Below are 24141 nucleotides of genomic sequence, written 5' to 3' on the forward strand. Positions count from 1 at the left end.
GAAACAAGGAATATCATTGCTAAAGTCAGATAGATCTCGACTGAAAGCAGAGAACACCAGAAAGATGGTTACTTGTGTTTTATTGACTGAGCCAAGGCATTTGACTGTGTGGGACATAACAAACTGTGGGGAGTTTGTTAGGAGAAGATTGGGAATTCCAGAACCTTATCTTGTGCTCAGGAAGAACTTGGACATGGATCAAAAAGGAGTTATGAAAACAGAACAAGGGGCAACCGCATGATTTAAAAATCAAGAAGGGTATATGTCAGGGCTGTGTCTTTTCGCCACGTAATTAGTCAAACTGTATACTGAGAAAGCCATCAGAGAACCTGATTATATGAAGAAGTTTGTGGCATCAGGATTGGAGGAAGGCTTCTTTATAACCCGTGAAAGGCAGAGGACACAATCTTACATGCTGGAAGTGAGGGGGGCTTGAAGCACTGTCGGAGATCAAGGATTGCAGTCTTTGGTATGGACTAAAACTCGATGCCAAAAAAGTCAAAATCTTCACAAAGGGACCCATAGGCAACATCCTGAAAAACAGAAAAATTAAAATTTTCAAGGGTTTCATTTTGTTTGGATCCACAATCAAAGCCATGGAAGCAGCAGTCAAGAAATCAAATGATACACTGCATTGGGTAAATATGCTTCACAAGACCACTTTAAAGCATTTAAAAGTAAGAATGTTACTTTGAAGATTAAGGTGCATCTGACCCAAACTTTGGTGTTTTCAATTACCTTCGATGCACGTAAAAGTTGGACATTGAATCAGGAAGAACAAAAAAGAATTGATACATTGAACAATACAGGAGTACCGTGGACTTACAAAAGAGCAAATGTATCTGTCTTGGCAGAAGTTTAGCCAGAATGTTCCTTAGAGGCAAGGATGGTGAAACTTTGTCTCACGTACTTTGCACATGTTGTCAGGAGAGACCAGTCTGTAGAGAAGGGCATCGTGCTTGGTAGAATGGAGGGGCAATTACAGAGTGATGACCTGGACAAGAAGGATTGACACAGCGGCTGTGGCAATGAACCCGAACATAAGATTGATTGTGGGGATGGCAGAGGACTGGATAGTGTTTTGTTTTGTTTACATAGGGTACCTTTGAGATGGAACCAGCTCGATGGCACCTAACACCAGCAACAAAATTGTGTTGACTGCTCCTAAAAACTAGTCATGAGGCCCAAGGAAAAAATGTGCTTACAAAGACGAGGCTTTCTCAATATCTCTTTCATTTCTGATTTTTTATTGTAAATTTGTCCTTATTTTATGCCGAGAGAAGGATTTTTAATGAATTTATAAAATCAAATATTATCTAAGAAGATGAAGCCTTTAATCATTATCATTACTAACTGTTCCCATGTGAATATGCTCCCAGAACAGATAGACTGAGAGATTTAGTGCTGAACCATTGTATTATTAACTCCAACTCAGATAAATGGAATTGACCATGAGAAAAACCAGAAGGTATGAGCTTATACATTAAAGAAATGACCCTTACACAGATGTTTCCTTTAAGCACATTAATAATGTCCCAAGTGGCAGGAAGAGTCATGTTCCAGAATGTAAATCCTGTGACTCCGTCAAATGTGGATTGTACTGCATGAGAAAGCCATTATACTCTAAAACAGGAGCATGACAAGACAAATGTGCTGACACCAAAGAAGAATGAAAGACCCAACTGTGTGGGGCACAGTAAGGCAATCTTGGAGAATTATTTCATGAAACTTCCAGATCTGTGAGTACAATGTAAGCTGGTTCCTACCCTGCCTCTGAGATTAGTTGTAGTGGCTCATGGCCAGACATTCATTTGGTTTCAATATACCTTGTTTTTTGATCATTTAAACCAAATCTATGTGTGGTAGTATAAGTACAATAGAATAGATCACACTTCCAAGATGTCTTTGCATAATAAACCAATACACTTACTTAAATGTTCCTTTCATAGATGATATGCATGTAGAATAAGACTGTTGACCACAAGCATGTATCTTGTTTAAAATATTAAAAATGCCAAGGGAAAACAGGGGAGTCTAGTTTTAAAATTATAATCTAATGTCTACACTAATCCAAATTCACTGCCATCAAGTCAATTCTGACTCATAGTGACCCTATACTAGCATTTAAAAAAAATTAACCACAAGTTGAGCATACTAGTGCACCATATGATAACACAAAGTATGCCCAGTTTTAGAGATATATATAATTAATAGCACAATCCATTTTTTATTCATCAAAATCATTTATTTCACAAAATTTTATGGTCTACACTTTTTCTAGATCTTCATCATGTCTATTGACTAAATAATAGCATACTGTTTTTTTAATCACCAAAGGATACAGACGATAAGTATTTCTATTATTTTATTCTCACATCTCTACAAATACACACTTTAATATTGTATTTTCATATTTGTTATTTTTGGACCCCACATGTTAGGAATAAGCCAAATAATATATGTGAAAGACAAATGCATCATTTTAGTTTTTTCCTTATTTTAACTCAAATCATTCAGGAAAACAAGTGGTTGACTAGGGGGAAAATTAACTTCAGAATGCTTCTTATTGTGTAACATATGGCAAAAAGAAGACAGAAACCTATTATAGGGATGGATAGATAGATTAATCGATCAATCGATAGATAGATAAGGGTTCTTGGGGGCCAGGGGAGGGGAGGGATGGGATAAAGGGGAGCTGAAGGCACAGAGCTGAAGAAAACTGAAACTGTTTTGAAACTGGTTGTGGTAGGATGTGAGTGAACTATGGAATGTTATGATATCTTTAAGAGCTCTCAATGAAATGATTCAAGAAAGCAGAAAAAAAGGGGGTGAAGAAAAAGAAAACATGTTGGAAGTTCTAAAAAGCCAAAGAAGCGCAATACAGAAGTTAGTAATAACAGGGCGCTTCAACCTGTAATTCTAGTGGAACAAAAGAAAGGTCCGGCTAGCAGAATTGGTCGGGATTTTTAAAGAAGAGTGAGTTCATGATAGACACTTCCAGATGGAAACAGTAGTGATCACAAAAGCCAGGGCTGTCTAAACTGGAATCATGGGCGAGGCAAGGCCCCTTATCAAGACACTCCTGCAAGAGTAGAAAAATAGGGACAGATACCTGACCTTGTCACTGGACTGCCAGTTTTCTTCTAACACTTCCATGGATCACACATATGTGGAAATCCATTTGCAAAGAAGCCAGGGCAATAAATGTTGCAAGGTGTGAAGAGGTGTCCTGGTGGCTTAGTAGTCATGTATTGTGCTGTGGCCCCCATGGTGGCAGGTTGATATCACCAGCTGCCCCATGCGAGAAAGATGAGGCGCTCTGGTCCCTCAAACCATTACAGTGTTGGGAAGCCACGGTGGGCCTTTCCCCCCTCCCTTTTGGAATGTCAAGGATTAGAACCGAGAATAAGGCAGAACATGCCAGGTACTGCCCAACCCTAGTGGTTAAGTTATCAGCTGCTAAGTAAGAGGTCAGTGGTTTGATCTCACCAGCTGCTCCCCCACAGACGATGTGACCATCTGCTCCCTAATGATTTGAAAATCCTATCGGCCAATTCTACTTACAAAGCGCGACTCCTTTTTGATAGGTGCCATGGTAGTGCGCTTAACCAACTTCCTTCCTCTTCGTACCTTCGCTTATGTAGTTTCCTCAGTTATTTTAGTTCATGTAGTTCCTGATGGCTCTTTTAAATAAGTGTTCCTGACTTTATATGCATATTTGAACTCACATACCAAAAACTACCTCTCATTAGTACATCTAGTAAATTAGGCAGTGAATTCGTCTGCCTTCTTTATCCTCCTACCTGGATTTTGATAGTTACCTGCATCCTTCCTGGCCACAGCCCTTTCTCTGCCAGCATCATGTATCATCACCCTGTCCTTCAGAAATGTGTTGAACATTCATTTTGTTGTTATAATATTGCTGATATCTTTTTGGGTTTCAGCCATGTCCCGGTAATTAACCATATTCCTTTTCTTTTTCCTTCGTAGTGAAATACAGCGGGAGAAGAAATAACATCTATCTTCACTTGTTAGGTTAAATAAGAGCTTTAAAGTTTTCTTTTAGGTTGATTCAACTGTTTATTGGTTTGCTTCAGACTTTATTCTTTTATTTGCTTTCTTAATTATCTTAATGGTAGATACTCAGTTTTATCAACTTCCAAGAATAAAAATTCTAAGTGAATTGCTGTTTTTAAAGTGACAAAAAATTAACAGTACAGGATCTCATAAATTATCTCAGTGTTTAAGTTTGTTTTGATGTTTGCCTAAATAAGATTTCATATTCATCTTTTTACCCTCAAAGAAAGCTTTAATATTGGCTTTCAGAATTCCAAATTCTAGATGATTTTTCTCTTGCTTATATCCTCTAATATTAACATTATATTATTCAGAGTGCATGTATTGCACATTGTACTGGGCTAACTACTGTGTTAGAATTGATAGCATTGCTATGAAAAGTAATGACATTTTTAATAATTCAAAGAAAAAAATAGGGAAACATGAAGATTCTGGACACACAGCCTTCCCAATATTCTCTAATAAATAAAAAGTGAAAAAAAAAAGTGTGTTCTGTATCTGAATCAGCTAAGATTTTTCTTCAAGTTAAAAAAATTTTAATCCCGATAACAGTGATTTCGCCATGATGCTCAGGAGAAAACAACAACAAAAACCTCAACATTCAATATATACCTTAGAAAGCTATTGGAAGACAGATTTTGAGTTCTGTCTTGGCCTGAAGAATCAGAATCTCTAAGGGGCGTGGTGGTGTGGCGTTATGCACACCGTGGGCTTCAATCCACGTGGTCCGCAACTTGAAACCACCAGCAGCAAAGTGGGAGAAAGGCTAGGCTTTCTATTCTGAAATAGTTACCGTCTTGGACACCCAAGGGTGGTGGTGCGGGGTGTCGCTATGGGTCAGCATTGACTAGATGACAGTGAGTTGGGTTTTTCTGGTTCCTAGAGGAGCGATGATGAGATGGTGGGTTAAAGCTGGGCTGCTAATCTCAAAGGCAGCAGTTCAAACCCACTGGTCATTGCAAAGGAAAAGGAGAAGGCTCTCTGCTCCCATAAATGATTTCTGTTTTGTACACTTACTATATCCCAGTATGGACTCGCTGGCACTGAATTTGTGATTTCAATATGTTTCACTCGGAGTGCTTTTTGTCTGTTTGGTGGAGATCACAGACACACGGAATGATATGATGGTTGAGGCACAGCAGGCAACGTGCTGATGGTTGACATGCAATAAATAATTCAGCTAGCCTGTGGTCCTGTTATTTGGTTTTGTTTACATCAGAAGAGCACCATGCGAATCATTGTCTTGCCAGCTAGCTAGAGCTTCTGTAAATATTTACATCAGGCATCAGGAAGAAGGGTAAATGAGCATTGCGAGGCTCAGGAAAGAATGGGAAGATCCACATTACGGGATCATCTTTCTCATTGAAGGAACCAGAATAGGATTTTCTGAAAAGAATGTTTTCACACATTTAGAGTAATCTTCAGACCATGGTAACCAAATGTGCCCAAGAATGAAAAGCAGTTGTTATCAAATAGCTTAAAGTTTGTATTACTTTTGTATTACCTAGATGTTTAATTATTATTTTTTCTCCAAATTTTAATTTTAAAAAAATTTTTTGATTTCCAAATACATGATCTAAGTTCATCACTTACAAGTTCTTTTGAAAAAATATTGTAGTCGGTTTCAATCAAGTTCTATCTAAGCAATAAATTTTTTATGGCAGGGTCTATAACAATAGATTATTGACTAATTATATACTGTATATCCAGTATATTGAATGGGATTTATTCTAGTGTTTTGAATGCTTTGAATCGATTTTGATGCAGAGTGACCTTACAGGAGAGAGTAGAACTTCCCCATTTGGGTTTCTGAGAGTGTAACTCTTCATAAGAGCATCCTTGTCTTCCTCATACTGGTGGGTTCACTGCTAATCTTGCAGCTAGCAGCACAAAATTGCCAGGGCTCCTTTGATTATTGTGTCTCCCCCAAATATTTCTTGAATATTACATTTATCAATGGTACTAGGTTCTTCCCATGATAGGTAACATGATTACAGTTCTTTATAAGGACAAAACAAACTTTAATGTTTTTGTTAGTAGTTTATCAAATATAAAACTCCAAACAAATACCATTCCTATAAAAAGTAGTGGCATACTTTCTTACAATAATACCTATGGAATTACTTTTTAATGTTCAAGGACAAGAAAATAGGGACATATTAGTATTAAGAACATATCTCCTTTGTCCATAATCACTATTAATATTTAATGTTTTTACTTAGCCATTTTAATCATTAAGATCATTTCACAATTGTCTAAAATTTTTCATTCTATAAAAATATCACACATATTTTGTATTCAAGGAACTGAACAGTGCTCTGCTTTAATTTATGACTTTCTTTTCTTTTTAAAGACCACAGTGGTTGATGATCTTTATACGGATATAACATTTTTTTTTCTGTAGAAAACATTCAGGCATTTAACACCATGATATCTAGCTTTGTAAATTTATGAACGTATTTGTGAATGGTTTTGAGGATTCCAAGAATTAGGATGAGCCCATGGAGTAGATATTTAAGTGCCTGGTTCACCATGCTTTTCCTTTGTATGTTTTTTTTTTTCATGAAGGAAACAGGCATAGCCTACTCTACAAGGTCAGAAGTTTAAAATAGTAAACATGTGCCACTCAAATCATGATAGATCTGTGACACTGAGAGAGGAATTTTTAAGAATCCCATAGATCATTCTCTCTCAGCTTTCATCATTAGCTCCTAGTAATTGAATTTCTGCTTACAATATCTTAATTGATTGTATTTCCTCTCTTCTCATCACTAATGTAGCTATTTTCTTGCAAGCATGAGAATATGTTGACTTTTGGTAATAGAGATAGAAACAAAAGAAAATAAATTACCATGCCTCACACTGATGGATAAAAGTATAAGGAGTCAAATGGAAAACTTTTTAATGGGAGAAATATTTTAGGTACAAGATTCATTTTAAGAAGACTTTAGGGTATTTTTTTCCTTAATATGATTTAAAATGTCCACTGATTTTTTTGTTTGCTTTAATGGTTTGGATGCAGTCCAGACAATTTTTAGACATGTGAATCTAGTTATATCTTACTCTTTTTATCATTATATATTATATATATTAATCTGTTAATCATTATATATGTTATATATATAAAATGGCAAAATATATATGAAGCACATCTCTTAAGTTATTACTTTACTAATTGCATAGTGTCTTTATAAGATGTGATATAAAAGTCTGGCATATGCTGAATTTACCTGTAAAACTCTAAGCCTCAATTATATTCCTTTACATTTTTAAAATGTTTTTTCCCCTAAATCCAAACCAGATGTTAAGCAAGGGTAAACTCCTACAACACCCATGACTGTATGTTTTTGTTTTGTTCACCTTCAGAAACAAGGATTCTTTTATTTATTTGCTTTTTAAAAAATTACTAAAATAACATTCTGAACAAATTGCAAGGTTTTCAAACTTGTGTTGGCTTAAATTAGATGAAAGTTTTACACAGCATTAATAAATTTCCTTGGCACAATTCTGTCTTATGTTCCTTATATATGTTCCCCTCTGAGCAAAGTTTTTGGCTCTCCCAGAGAAACATGCCCCTGAAATTATGTGTTATACTGTGTAGCTGATGACATAAAATCAAAATGATGGTCTACCAACAATGGAAACTGAGATAAAGTGATGAATTGCATGATATATTCATTTCACAATTTTCCATGTCACACAAACACATCTCAGCAGGGGATATATTTATAATAACTAACTTTTATGAAATAGTTCTCATGTACTATGTATTGTAAAATATGTGGTGGAGAGAGACTATTTTGAAAATTTCAGAACTAGAATGTCCAAAGTCACATAGCTAGTAACTTTTTTTCGGGGGTGGGGGCAGCATTTGAAACTAAACACACTGATCCAAGAGTTTACACTCAAATTTCTGTATATCAACGTCCTACTGGGAGATAAGGGATTTTTCTGTGTCTGGGCCCTTTGGTATACCACATTCTGTAACAAAAGACTGAGTGTTTGGATGTATTTCTAGCTCTAGCTCCATGGGCCCAGGTTAAAGAAATAATCTTATGAAATAAATGTGAAATCACTCAAACTATTCATTTGTGTACTTATATATCAAATCATATCAAACAATATTTCAGTTATGAGAAGCCACAGTAGGTTGTAGTAAAAATTAACACCATTAAGGCAAGAGCTTAAAGAGATGGACCCACATATCTCTCTTCTGCTTAAAGAAGGAGTTATTTCGGCAAGTTGTCTAGGCATTGTGGGTCTCTATTTCTCCGCTCATAAAAAGGGGTAATAGTTATTTTTGCTGACTGGCTTGTTATGAAGACCAAGTCAATCAATGGACACAGAAGTAAGAGTAAGTACATTTACATATGTTGGTGTTAGGTGCCATTGAGTTGCCTCCGACTCATATTGACCCTAAACAGTCTCTAAGGAAGCACTGCCCTGTCCTGCGCCATCCTCACAGTTGTGCCTCTGCTTGAGCCCGTTGCTGCAGCCACTGGGTCAGTCCATCTCACGAGGGCTTTCCTCATTGTCACTGTCCTGCTCCTGTATCACACAGGATGTCCTCTTCTCGGCACTACTCTCCCTTGATCATCTGTCTGTCTCAAGTACGTGAGAAGAAATGTCTTTCTTCCAGGAAGATGTGTTTGTTTTTTTGGAAGTCTGTGGTACTTTCAATACTCTTCACCGGGACCATATTGAAACGCATCAATTGTTCCTTGGTCTTCTTTGTTCCATGTTCAACTTTCACATGCATAATGAGGTGATTGAAAATACCATGAGTTCGTCAGTTCATCACTACCATTCAGCACTTTATAAGGGTTCTTGTGCAGCAGATTCACCCAACACAATGCATCCTTTGAAATCTTAACTGCTTCTTCTCTTGCATTCATTGTGGATCCAAAGCAGACAAAATTCTTGACAACTTTAATCTTTTCTCCATTGCCATGATATTACCTACTGGCACATTAGTGAGGATTTTAGTCTTACTTATGCTGAATTACAATCTACACTGATGGCTAAAATCTTTTATCCCAGTCAGCAAATGATTCAAGCCTTCTTCATGTTTAGCATGCAAGGTTGTATTGTCTGTATATTACAGATTATTGATAAACCTTCCTCCAATCCTGAGGTCATATTCTTCTTAATATAATCCAGATTCTCTGATTATTTCCTGAACATACAGATTAAATAATGTGTTAAAATAATAAAATGCTGAAGCATACCTTCCTTAATTTTAAAAGATGCAGTATTCCCTTGTTCTATGTACACAACTCCTTCTTGACCCATGTGCAGACTCCATGTTAGCACAATGTAGTGTTCTTGAAGTCCATTCTGATCCAGGCTACTCATACTTTGTTATATAGATATTGTAGTATACATATAGTAAGACTTAAATGTTTTGAAATTGTATATTTCCTTCTTTCTTCCAAAGTAGTTAAAATAAATATTTTAACAATCTGTCAAAAATACCCTGAAACATAATATTTAGTGATGAACTGCTTAATATTTTTGTATTTGTAATTTAAACTAAAAATGATGATCGTTTTATGACTTTTGCTTATAATTAAACCACTCAATACCATAATTGTTGAGATAATATTTTAATAATTCATCATGACTGTATAGTTTTTTAAATAACAACTTAATTTGAAATGTTTTTCAAATTCTGGGATTGTGCTCATTGGAAAGTTATAAAATCAAATTAAGGGTGATATTAATTGATTTTCTATTAAAAAAGAACATAATCAGGTTTATCATTAGCAGCAAATTTAGATATTATTTTTGTGACTTTTTCTTATTTAGTTTTACACACATACACAACACATGTACAAGGATACTTGTAATGTGACATGGTGATGATATTTTTTTAAATTAATTTTCAGTTTAAAAAAGCCACTGCTTATTGGGACCCTTAATTTCTGAAAACTCAAAGAAATATTGTTAAATGTATGGATTGTACATTAAAAATTGCATTTTAATCTGTATTTTCTTTGCCAAACTAATGTGCCAACACATATTTTTTTCCAATTATGATATAGATTTCCATTCCAGTGTTCAAAACTGTCATAAGGAGTAATTCAGAAGAACATTTTTGACATTTCTTTCTTAAGGCTAATCTTTGACATTTTGGACATTTTTTCTAGAGGCTAATTTAATGGATATATGTTGGATTCTACTAGAGTTGTTAGCCATCCCACAGAGGTTTCATGCATTAAAATAATAGACTACATAATTCTTTGCCCTGTACTTTTTCTGATTATTCTGCTAGTTTTAATTTTTTTATGTGCTGGGAGGATCTTATAAGAACAGTTTAATCACTACACAGCACATGAGGATAATAAGTCATTGTACTATCTTCAGAAAACTAAGAAAGGCAGAATTTAGAGGGAACATTCTAAAAAGGATGTGTCTGTTACATTGGGATTTTACAGGATTTTACAGGAGATGAAGGCATTTGAAGCTTCACTTTGTGGAAGCAGTGGAAAGAAGAGAGAAGAAATCTCTATGCGGTACATGGCAGGCCAGATTCGATGGAGGACCATCTGGTTTCTCACACACATGCTGGGTAATGGAAGGAGAAAATTAAAGGAGGCTCCTAAGTTCTGTTTTATTATGGACTATTGTAGAGCTTGGAAATAATGTTTTTTTTCCTCTGCATTGCACAGCATATCACTTACCTATCTCTTTCCTCTGTTGCAGAAATGGTTGAGAAGGTGGTTTGGATATAAACAAACAAACAAACAATCAATCAGACAGATAAATGAGGCAAGGCGGGATTGATTGTTAATTTTTTGAACTATATTCATAGTACATATTTGCTTGCTTCTCTATTACCCACACTGCAACTAGACTCTCCACTGAAAAAAAAAACTTTCATCTGAAGTTCCTCACCTAAGGTGCAGAGTTGTATTGCTGTTAAGTTATAGGTAAAATAACCTTTGCTATTTATTTTAATTCCTTGATATGTATGCATACACTAATGGGATATAAACCTACTACCAGCTCTTTAATTCTGATTCACAGGGCTCCCATAGGACAGGGATGAACTATACTTTAGGGTTTCTGAGGCTGGAACTATTAATAAGAGCAGACACACTTATCTTTCTCCAAAGGAGCAACTGGTAGATTTGAACCATTAACCTTGTGGTTAATAGCCCAATACTTATCTTACAGTGCCACCAGAGCCCCCAAGGAACTACAGGAATGATAAGTTTAATTTATTATTTTCCACATTAAAGAGTTGTATTTTTCTAATATTAATATACTGTAGGCTTTATAGTTTTGCATCACTAATCAGCACTATGAATGGTCAAAGTAAGCAAATATATTGCATCATACTAAACCAACCAAATTCACTGCCATCAAGTAGATTCTGACTTCATAGTGACCCTATAGGATAGAGCAGAGCTGCCTCATTTTCGTGGATGCAGATCTTTTACAAAATGAGTGGCCTCTTCTTTCTCCTGCAGAATAGTGAGGCGGTGAGTTCAAATGACCAATCTTCCTTGCTCCTTTAAGTATTGCGGGTTCAAATAAATGACAGTCATTATAAAGTCTTGAAATTTAGAAGAGTCTTTATTAGGTTAACCGGACTGCAAGAACCTCACAGCAGTTCTTTACATTGCAGTCGCGAGCGGAGATAATAGCCAGCTTATCTAGGTAAAAACCCATTTATCAGGAACCTTCCTATAGAGCGAGCAGTAGGCCAAAAGCAGAAAGCAAAATTAATGTTATCATGCTTTAGACTATGTGAGCTTTGCAGGGTACAGGGTTGATTATAACATCAAAAGGAAACAATATTAAAGAATAAAAAATTAATCACAGCGTTCGGATTTCAACATCAAAAGGAACAAGATGGAAGAATAATGACAATTTCCCGATCTTGGGAACAGAAGAGTACATTCTGAAGTCAATCACGAGTGGGACTTGCCAAGAGGGGAGAGAGAAGGAGGCAGATCATTGAGCAGTCAACACAATGGCATCCCTTTGGTCAGTTTGCCGCATAGGCACTGTGCCTCAAGGGAGCATCTGCAAAGCTCAAGAGGTATCGAGAAATTAAAGACGAAAATATACCCCAACCCAATCCAAACTCAGGGCCATGGGAGTCTATTGAAATTCACAGAGACTGGATTGGACAGAATAGAACTCTGTTCTAGGCTTTCTGAGGCTGCAAATGCTTACAGGATTAGAAAGCCTTAACTTTCTTGCAGCTCAGTAGCTGGTGGATCCAAACAGTTTACCATTTTAGCAACCTATTTTGTCTCTCACTGTGCCACTAGGGCCCCTTCAAACAACCTCAGGAGCACTTGTTGGGAAATTGAAACATTTACCCAGGAACCCTTTATGGCCCTATAAAAACGTTTCTAAATGGGACGTTTAAAATACTGCTAAAATGAAAACGAAATGTTATTCTGACTCTCAGGGCGGGCGTGCTTTAGAAAATACAGTGTGTGTGTTATTCCCACTTTAAATTATTACTTCAAATTCTACCAGGACACATATAAAGATAATTCTCAGAAGACCAGGTACAAGCATGTAAGGCAATTAAAGAAAACCATGTAGAATTCTTAGGATGAATTTCGTTCACTAGATGGCAGAAGTTTCTAAGAATATTGCTTTTGTAATTACTAGCATTTTGGTATAGCTCTATAAATAAAAGACAAAATTCATCATTTCTTATGCCGTTCAGTAGTGGACTACTATGCTTCTTTTTACTAACATAAAAAATACTAACTGTAAATCAAGCATCATGATTTTTGTGTGTGCTTGAAATATCAACAAATATAACACATTTTCTCCAATGAATTGTCCCCTCTGTTGTTAATGTTGAGACCATTCTGATTTTTAGTGAAGAAAGGAAGTTCTGTCATTAATTTCTAATATTACTTTGTTTTATTCTATCTTACAGTTTACTTTAAAACAACTCAAAAATTTATTCTTACATAGGCTGATTCATGAGAGTGCATGACAGAGGGTAAAACATCACATTCTTGCAAAACTTCACCTATTTAAAGAATTATTTTTATTTGCATTTGTAAGAATCCTGAAATGAATTTACCACACATTTATTAATGAGGAAGTAATTTTTATAAGTGAGTAACTTCACAGATGAAATAGTAAATTACATAAGTAGACCCCAAAGTTGCTGCCTTTCTTTTATTCCTTTGATTCTTGGTTTTTACTAGCAAGCTTCAAATTTTCAGTGAAAAATGGAATTGAAAGATCATTCTTTTTTTACCAAGAAATTTTGGAACCACGTTGGTACTTATACACACAGAAAAATCAGTAGAAAATTGATTAAAGGTGAGCTATAAGATGGAAAGTTGGAACCCCAAAGCTGCCCTACAATAGAGAGATGTGGCAGGCTGCTTCTCTAAAGATTACCCTCAGGAAACCTAAGGGCTAGCACTCTTCAGAATCACTCTATGTGGAACTCAAATCAATGACATTACATTTTTTCCCTAAGTATATTCATTAGTGGGAGTAGCTATTGGAAGTTGAATGTGTTAAACTAAAAAGAAGCTTATATACAATTCTTAGTAAGAAATAGGCATTAGAAAAAAGTCAAATAAGTGAATTGATCAACTTAAAAATATTTATATTAGTTACCAATTTTATATTATATCAACCTTTTTATTTGTACCATTTTTTTCCTGGCAATAAATATTTTAATTTCATTTCATGTTTGTTTTGGGTTGATGATGACAAATCATTTTCAAATTTATGTCTTTTCCTTTAAATACAGAGTTAAGCCACAAACAGGTATATCCAAGACATTTCATCTCACACCTACACGCTGCTGTGGGAATCTGACATGACCGCTAGTCGGGGCGGGAAGACTTTCTTAGGTAGCACCATCATGAGGCCTAGGGGGAATCAAGGAGGACAGGCTCTCACACCTGTCTCCATTCACATTTACCTGGGACCAGAGTGGGCAGGGGACCCCAGGTCACAGCTCTGGAACCCGTCCCCCTGGATTGAAGATCAACAGTAAACCAGTTTTGGGTGGGGATGGTGGTGTGAGGCAACTGCTCTTGTCTTCAAGCCAGTCAGTCAAGGTGAAGACTTTTCGCCTGCTTCCACAGGAAGCCCAGCCCACTGCCCTGTGGCACCTGGCATCCTGCATGAGGCTGGAAGAGGTGGCCATAGGGTGGACCCCATACACCCAGACTAGTAGATTCACCTGTCAGTTGATGGCTGCTGCTTCACAGGAAGGCCACCGGGTGGTCTGCCACTCGCAAGGCTTCAGCAGCAGGTCTGGACCTTTCCACTCAACACAATCAGGTGGGGTGGGAAGGAGGTAGGGCAGGGAAGTCATTCCGGGGCCCACTACAAAATTTTAGTTTTGATTAGAATAGAGTACCATCTCAAGTCTTTCCTAGCCCCCCAAAATAAAATCCCCAATCCCCCCACCCCCACCCGTTGCAATTTCACTCATTTCAAGATCTATGTACATATAAGTTGTTTTCCGTGGTGTTCCCCCCCTTGTCTTTTTTTCTTTTTTTAAATGATTTTTCTTCTTCGTCTTTTTTTCGTTTAAAATAAATTCAGTGTTCACATTTCTATAAAGAGTTAAACCCAGTTTTGGCTGGTGTGGGGTGGGCGGAGGCGGCTCGCTCCCGCCCTCCCCCGGCCCATGTCGTGTCCAGTCTGATGACCTGCCCTGATTGGCTTCGAGGTGCCAAAAACAAAAAGGAAAAGCGGCAGCCGATGGAAGAGTGAAGACCCGCGGCTGGCGCCGGGGCGGCAGTTAGCTTTCGAGAAGTAAGCAGAGGGGAAGGCTAGCTTACTGCAAAACCTTCTTTAAAAATATTCATACACTTCAGTACGCAGGGAGAGCAAGAGCTTGGAGACTTCCCGGCGTCCCGGTGTCCTTGCGTGTCCTGTGTGCCTCCGTCCGGGAGGCTGCCTCGGCGTCTTCCTGCGCGTACCTGCCGTCGGGGGCGGGGCTTCAGGGAGGGGCGGAGTCCTGGCTCCTCAGTCGGAGGCGGGCGGAACCTCTCCGCTTTCCGTAGTCCGTGGTGTTTGCCTCTTTCTGCTAAAACCTGCGTGGGGTCTGGGACCGCGTGCACGGGAAGCACAAACGCGCGGCTTGTATGCAAAAAAGCTACAAAAAACAACGCGGATATAAAAGTTTTGGTAATATAAGGCTATCTGTACAAGCCCACCTTGGAAACCTGTAACATTATTTAAATACTACAGTGAAAAGGCATTTTAATATATATATATATATTAAAAACATCTGAAGTCATCCACTAAGATTTAAGTGTGTAAAAAGGAAAAAAAATTAAAGAAAAATAAAAGGGTGGGAGTCAAAAAATTAAGAACCCCGATTCCCTTTGAGGGAGGGCACTTTGTCCAGCGAGGCCGGAGGGTTGATGCTTCAGCCACGGGCCGGCCTCGATGGAGGCCTTGCTGCGGTCCCTGTAGTCGGACAGCAGCTCCTCGCCGGCGGCGATGTCGCGGGAGGCCACCAGGATGAGGTGGGGCACACCGTCAATGTCGTGCAGCTTCGTCCGGCAGTTCCCGCACTCGCTGTGGTTGATGAGTCGCCCCAGCCGGTCTGTTTCGCGGGTGGCATCCCCGCAGTAGGTTTTGCTCAGATACTGGAAATCGTACATGTAGCAGCCCGCGGAGGGGTCCTGTGCGTACACGGCCTCCCGCTTCTTGGCGTCGGTGATGGCGATGAGGTCCCCGTGGTACTCCACCACAAACTCGCCCCTCGAGAACTGCTTGGTGGCAATCAGCCCCCGGCCTTTGCCATCGATGCGGTCAATCTTCATCCCTTCTTCCTTCCCGCTTTCAATCAGCTCGTCGATTCTTCTCCTTTCTTCAGACTGCAGCTCCGTCTGACTCTTTCTGGAACTCCTTCGGACAGGGTAGAAGTCTGAGTTTGCGGTTCTGTTGTGTTTTTTCTTGAGCTTTTTCTCTAGAGGTCGGTTTGCCCTTGCCGGTCTTTTTCAGGGTGGGCTGGCTTGGTGATGGCTCCGTCGGTGGAACCACCAGTCGAGGTGGGAGGTTTGGGAGGTTTTGCTGCTTCAGATTTTTGGTTTGGAAGATGGACCAGTGGGCCTCTCCTGCCGTCTTTGACCTTCTGTTCCTCGGCCTGCACGGGGCTCCGGAGGGCGCTCCCAGTGTTTCGCTTTTCGTCTGGTTTCCGGTAGATTCCTGCTAAAGGTTTCCCCTGGCATTTGACTTCATGATGTGCACCTGAGTTCTCTTCCTGAAGTGGGGAGCGCATTCCAGAGCACTTGTTCGGGCTCATGTTGGGCTGTCCAATAAATAGGTTCTCCCCGTCGGTGCGGGGCCTCCCTGGGCCCCTCCGTTCCACCATCTCCGGGCCCGGGGCCATCGCTGCCACCGCCGCCGCTGCCGCCGCTTCCACCGCGCACGGGACTTGGACATCTTCCTGCCTCTCGCCATGGCTCCGATCTGTCACCGCCCTTATCTCTATTTGTACCATTTTTATGGGGATGTTTAAAATTGGGATTTTGATGCTTTTTCCCCTTCAGGTATTCAGAGAAGTGTTCTTTTAAAAATTTTATCATAATTAACAAAATATTATAATTGGAAATTAATCCATATATCATATAATTCCATAGTTCAATCACATCCAGCAGAATTGTACATTTGACACCACAATAAGTTTCCAAACATTCCTTTTATACATGGACTCCTTGACATCGTCTCCTCTTTGCCCCTCCCCACCACTGTAACCCCATCACCTCCAAACCCTTAATGGATTTGCTACCTCTATAGGTTCATCAGTTCTGGGTTTCATAGGCCAAAAACATATAGCACAACTTCAAAGGGTGACCCCAGTGACCTAACAATTCTGAGATACACCCTAACATGAGAGACCACTATTTCTTTTTTTTTTAATTAATAAATCTTTTTATTGGGGCGCATACAACTCTTATCACAATCCATACATACATCAATTGAGCAGAGCACCCTTATACATTCGTTGCACTCGTCATTCTCAAAATTTGCCTTCCACTTGGGTTCCTGGAATCAGCTGTTTCCTTTATTCCCCTCCCCCTCGCTCCCCGCTCCCCTCTTCCCCCTGGTCCCTTAATAGTTTATAAATAATTATTTTATCTTATCTTACACTGCCCAGCGTCTCCCCTCACCCACCTTCCCATTGCCCATCTCCCAGGGAGGAGGTTACACATAGATCTCCAAGATCGGTTCTCTCTTTCTACACCCCCTTCCCTCCTGGTGTCACCACTCCCACCGCTGGTGTTGAGGGATGTGCTGTCCTAGATTCCCTGTGTTTCCAGATCCCTACTGCACCGCTGTACATCCTCTGGTCTAACCAGGTCCGCAAGGTAGAATTGGGGTCATGATAATTGGGAGGGGAGGAAGCGTTCAGGAACTAGAGGAAGGTTTTGAGTTTCATTGTTGCTACACTGAACCCTGAGTGACTCATGTCCTCCCCACTACCCCTCTGCAAGGGATGTTCAGCTGTCTACAGATGGGCATTGGGTCCCCATCACGTACTCCCCCTCATTCACAGTGATGTAATCCCCCCCCCCACCTTTGTTGTTTGAGACCTGGTCTCCTCTGCCCTTCACGATCACCTATGTTGGTGTGCTGCTTCCGTGTAGGCTTTGTTGCTTTTGGGCTAGATGGCCACTTGTTTGCTTTCAAGCCTTTAAGTCCCCGGACGCTATATCTTTTAGTAGCCGGGCACCATCAGCCTTCTTCACCACACTTGCTTATGCACACCTTCGTCTTCAGCGTTTATGTGAGGAAGGTGATCACACAATGATTGTTTTTGTTCCTTGGTGTCTGCTACATGGTCCATTCAACACCTTGTATTCACTTAGGCTGTGTGCTTCTTCACTGTGGGCTTTGTTGCTTCTGAGCTAGATGGCCGCTTGTTTGCCTTCAAGCCTTTAAGACCCCAGATGCTATATCTTTTTGATAGCTGGGCACCATCAGCTTTCTTCACCACGTTTGCTTACACACATGTCTAGCGACCACTATTTCTAGAAGCCTACTTCTCACACCAATTTTTCAGATTCACCAAAACTTTATGGAAAATACATACTCCTAGGTCCTACCCAAAACCCAGGTAAACAGAGTCCTTGAGTGTCACCCAAGTTATTTTCTTCTCCAGCATATGTCCAAGATTTTGATGACTAACTTGATTTCACGTCTGGATATGATATAAACATAACGTGAATGAAGGAGAAGGCATATAAAATAAAGAAGTCAATAAAAAAATGACAAAAGAAAGAGAACAACATAAATGAAGGTAAAATATAATATGGAAATAGGTGGAATCACCTAAGCAGGATTATGATCACTCCACATGTACATAATGTATATTCTATGTGAATAAAATAGATTGGAAAGCAAATTATTAAATGATGAAATTATAAATAAAAAGAAGACATACACTTCCACACACATATACATAGAGAGGTGCCTTATGACAGAGATGCTAAGAAAATTGTACTAAATGGCTTCAGTAATATATTAGAGGACTCAGCTCCTTATCCTGTGGGAAATAATTGTATAAATATCAAAAATTATATTTCTGCTACTTATTTTTACCTCTGATTCCTAAGTGATCAAAGAAATAATCATTTTACTTCCTGTGTTTAACTCGTGTATGCTGGGCAGAATGATTTTGATTACTAGTGAAAATAAAATAATTTTTGAGAGACAACAACCTGTTAAGCATTGTAGTGAATCATCATGAAAACACAGCTGCCCAGCATACTTAACAATTGACAGATAGCAAGATATTATAAACATAGATATAAATACTGATTAATCAAGGGGATCAGTCACATAAATAATACTCTCGAACACTTCTGTTGTGAGCTATTGGGAAGAACAACAAGAAAATTAGAAGTTTCCAGTAATTTTGTTTTTTTGTTTGTTTTGCCTTTCCACGCTGTTTTTGTTTTTTATATAATAGTTTTATTAACATAGTTTACACCATCCTATATGTCCATTCACATTCAATTCTGTTGTTCCATCCCATGGAGCAAGTTTATACAGTCAGCATTGCTGTCAGCTCCTCTCCCCTGCCCCCACTTCACCCTATCCCTTCCTGTACCTTCACGGAATCATTGCTCCTTTAGCTTTTTTGCAAATTATCGATCTTGACTTTCATGTACTGCATAATCTTAAATGAAAATATGCAAATCTAACTTGGTTGATGGGGTCAAACAACTAAAAACCATAATAGTAAGGGGAGGAAATATGTATGAACGAGAGGAGTTATGTGGTTCATCACACACCCTGTATTTATCATCTTTTTGATGTGGAGCTTCTAGATTGATTCCCCAATTATCTTGGGGTAGGATTTGGGACTCCACTACATCCATGCCCCTTCACATCCATGCAGTTGTATATTTTTTGACATCTGATACTTCTTCCTGTTGACACCTCATGATCACACAGACTGGTTGGTGCGCTTCTTCATCTGGGCTTCGTTAATTCCCTGTTAGATAGCTTGTTTAACTATAAGCCTTTAAGACCCCAGATGCTATGTTTTTTGATAGCCAGGGACCATCATTTTTCTTCACCTCATTGCTTATGCACCCATTTTGTTTTCAGTGATCATGTCAGAAGAGTGAGTGTCATATAATGACACATGGTTAGAAAAATTTGTTTTTGTACTGAGGCAAGATTAAAGAGAATTCCAAAGTCCATCTGCTTCCTTGTTGTGGGTGCATGTATACACATATATAAATAAATACACATGCATACATATAATTTTTTCTTCCTACCCCATTTTTATGATTACCTATCGTTCACTTCAGAGTAATTCCTACCAGTTACAAATAGATAGAACAAACATGATCAGAAAACTTCACCCTCCTTTCCATCAATTTTGGAATACTTACTATTCCCTTGTACCCATCATTGTACGCACCTGGACATATTGGTCCAGTTGCTGTTTCTTTAAGCATGCCTATGCTGGCATATTTTGTATAGATAAACACCAGACAAAAAGACAACAACAAAAACTCCACACAAAACTAACAAACAGACAAAAGCATATAGTCACAAGTCAAAGAAGGAACTTGACATAGAACTGTTGAACATCTCTGTTATTTATTCAGTAGGAAATGTCCTGAGCACAATTCTTTTAAGTTTATGTATTCCGGTTCCGCTTGTCAAACAACACATTCGTCCTGTCTAACAACACATTCACCTTTTTAGTCCTCTTCCGTCATGTGGGAAAGGCAAGCATCCTATAGGACTACCTGGCTATTCTTGTGGTCAGGGATGAAGAGTTAAGGGTACGATGCAGCAGAATCCAAGAAAACGGTAAGAGACCTGACCAATAGATTGGAAGAAGCAGAGATACCTGTAAGTGACCTCAAAGGTATCCAAGCAGAATTCAACAAATGGGAAAGACAGTCACACAAGATGATTAAAGAAGCTGAAGAAAACCTGAGAACAATGAATAATACTATGAATAGAAACAATAGAGGATTCTCAGACTGCAATTATTCTCTTTTAAAGGTCTCCAAATGCTATTCCATTCTTTCTTCGTGGTTTCTGTTGATAAATCTGAACATATTCTTATCTGATTGCCTTTAAAGTTTATCGTTTTTTTCTCTAGCTGCTTTTATCACTTCCTCCTTTTCCTTTAAATTGGATTGTTTGACTACTATAGGCCTTAGTGTGTTCTTCCTGTGATCCAGTCCAATTGGTGTCTTCTCTGCTTTCTAGATGACTGTCAGATTCTTTTATTATATTACGGAAGTTTTCTTTGAGGAATTCCCTCACTATTTTTGGCTGCTGATTTTTTCGTTACTTTTTGCTCTGGTATCACAATTATTCAGATATTGTTTCTCTTCATAGTATTGCTCATTGTTCTCAGGTTTGCTTCAGCTTCTTTAATTATCTTGTTTGATTGTCTTTCTCGTTTGTTGAATTCTGCTTGGGTATCTTTAGGTCGCATGTACGGTTCTCTGCTTCTTCCAGACTATTGGTGAGGTCTCTTAACATTTTCTTGAATTCTGTTGCATTGTCCACTAACTCTTGTATTTTGATATGTAGACTGTAACCTTTCTATTTCTTCGCTCTTCTGTATTAATTCCATCATATGCTGTATGACTCTTAAGAAATATTCTGAAGGTTTCTTTCTGTGGTAATACAAAGTCTGATTCTTCTATGTATGTTGCTACATCAGGTCCTCTCGGACATTGCGATTAGTTTTTCTTGCTTTCTTGTAATGACTGCTGTGTGTGTTGTAGTCTGCGTGACATTTTAACAGTAGAGGTGTTACTTATCATGCAGTACATACAGCACAGCGGACAAGCCCTGTGTTTTCTACCTCAGAGACTAATAAGAATTAGACAAGGAACTACCGGGAGCTAGCTATGCTGCAATTTTGAGTTGCATCTACTGACTCAGTGGGGCTGGATCTTTCCTGAGAAATATGGATTTATCTATCTGGAGGGCCTAGCTACACTCTTGTTATTGTGTGTGTGTGTAGGGGGTGGTATACAGGTGCTCTGCAGTGGGATTTTCCCAGTAGGGATTAGGGAACACACATGGGCAGTCGGCTTCCTGGGGAGATCAGGCTATTGTGGTCAAGCTTGGGACATTTCTCCACGGGGAGGGGGAGTGGGAGGGAGTGCCCATGAAAAGCTGGAGTGTGGGAACTAACAGGTACATGGCAGTGTCATAGCACACTTGTAGCCGGTGGGGCAGGTTGACAGTATGAGTGGGCTACTGGAGGCTCTGGAAGAGCAGTGGACTGGAAGTATGCAGATTTGGATGTTTTACCGGGTGGGGCAGGGAGGATGAGCACATATGGACATCCAGTGGCATGGGTAACAGGAGATCTGGGTGAATCATGGATGTGTGTGTGTGTAGGTGCATCCCCAAAGTCAAGGGACAGTGATCTGTGGGGCATGGAACACAGAGAACAGTAGCTTGCGTGTGGAGGGAAGTTGTCACAGGGAAACAAGATGCACAGAGGTTCATGGGGCACAGGTAGATCTGGGGAGAGCCAGGGAGCTCTGTCTGTGAATCAATTGCATTGGGGGGGACAATGGGGATTGTGCTGCTTGACTCTCTAGCATGGGGAAATCTAGAAGACAGGTCATGGTGAGTAGAGCTGAGTCATCTGTGGGGAACCGACCAAAATGTTCCCAGGGTATTTCAGTCCTGGGGCTAAGACTGGATCGCCCAATGGGCCCCCTCATCCACACATCTGGTGACCACTCACAGGGAACTGCAAACAGGTGTCCCTACACTGGCACCAGCTTCCCAGACTTCTATTTTTGGAAATACATTTAATAAAAATATTAAGGGCACTTTTACTTTCTTTTACCAGCAAGATTTCTTAAAGTATTTAATAGGGCAATGCTTAATGAGCATCTTGGAGGCAATTGTATAGTTCACTGTTTCTTGAGCATACGTTAGCAAGAAAGCATTTCTGTATGCTGTGGGGCCATATTTGAATATTTGAATTCATGATTGTACAGCTCCAGTGAACCACATAATGTAGTCTCTTTAATCTACTAAAGATAAATTCTCTAGTGAAAACATGAATTGCATATGATTTCAGTGTATTTTATTGTAAAAATTTTAGAATTTTCCTCTACTTTCTCTACTCCCAAAGGCTTTGAGAACTTTAGCTATAGCCATGAGTTCTGTTTTTACATGGCTTCAAACATGATTTAATAGTCCACAAGGAATCAAATTCAGTAATTAAGAAAGGACAATACCAACTAATTGATTATAGCTCTGCTAACCCTGATTTAGCTACGACTTCTCATCTTTGCCATTGTTTCTCCTATTCTTTCAACTATTGGGAATCTAGCTCTCAGTTTGCTTCCTTGAACTAACACTGATCACAGTTCTTCTACAGTTTCCTGGGAGAGTACTGTTACCTGTGTCCTGAAAGTCTCTTTGCCTCATGACAGCTTCTTATCATCCGGGTTGCGATGTATGAGTCAAAGGCAGAGGCAGCATAAAGAGAAGTTTATATCAATTAACATACTGGACAAGAGCACCATGAATATATTCATTGTATTCAATGATACTTTCCATAAGATAACAATGTTTTATTTGAAACCATATTTTTACTAGTACATCACACTTAAATTTTTTTGCAGTGGCCTCTTAAGGGACAGGATATGCTATGCTATTGGTCTTCCCCTCATGAGAATTTCCATGCAAATAGGAAAATAACTAAGCATTCTAGGTTACAGTAAAGTACTTCAGAGCAAGTCGTCCATTTTATATCTGTATTTCAGTATTTAGCATGCTAGCTTTCGCCAACAAGAGGAAGCTCTCAGTAACTTTTCAGTAGAAGGGCTTGAATTTCAGAGGCATATGTTGAAATGGTTCTTAGACTAAATTTGATAATTATACCTAGCAATCAATAATGAGAATTGTGTACTCTTATGGCCATAGTCAAGGTGATTGTCATTTATTCAAATGATTACATTAAAAAGGTTATCATCATTTATAACTCCATAGAGCATGGTTAAGCTGACATCAATTTCTGTGACTGTTTACTGTGTTCAGGGATGATACTTGTGCCGAGGAAAGTATTTTATATATTGATTACTTAGCTGATAGTTTTTTCATCTTTTATCCCATGCTTTTCCATCAGTTATTCAACAGCAATTTTAACTACCACTAAAATATTTTAAATCCTTTGCAGTTTAATCACAGTAATTATGCTGTTGGCTGGAGCTTCTGCTGACAGAAAACTGTCCTATGACTGACAGTTGACAATGCATATAGTTTCTCTTGACATTATGTTTGACTAAGGACTGATTGTCCTTTCACTTTTCCTCTACCTTGCCCCTCCAAGTGTCAAAACTGCAAGTAACTTGTCCACTGGCTGACATTTGATTTGGTGAGAGAATATAATTGCATTGGTAGTTGTGGTTCCACTGATGAAAAAAATTAAGCAAAAATTTGAATCAGAAAAAATTGCTTAGCCTCATGGAAGTTTATTACAATTTTCTATTTAACATAGAATATGTGATACTAATATTAGTTTATCGTGCTATACGTACATTTGCATCTGCTACTTCTACTTCTATTTTTTATGAGGAG

At 38.8% G+C, this 24141-nt stretch overlaps 1 protein-coding gene and 1 pseudogene across 1 annotated transcript in view; one reads left to right on the plus strand and one right to left on the minus strand.

The window, feature by feature from the left end:
* GPC5 (glypican 5) overlaps positions 1 to 24141 on the plus strand; it is a 558236-nt gene that overhangs the window by 422539 nt on the left and 111556 nt on the right. The window lies entirely within an intron of this gene.
* On the minus strand, positions 477 to 16506 carry LOC142461566 (N-lysine methyltransferase KMT5A pseudogene; annotated as a pseudogene).

This window comes from Tenrec ecaudatus, chromosome 11, assembly GCF_050624435.1.
Source record: "Tenrec ecaudatus isolate mTenEca1 chromosome 11, mTenEca1.hap1, whole genome shotgun sequence".
In the NCBI taxonomy this organism is placed as follows: Eukaryota; Metazoa; Chordata; class Mammalia; order Afrosoricida; family Tenrecidae; genus Tenrec; species Tenrec ecaudatus.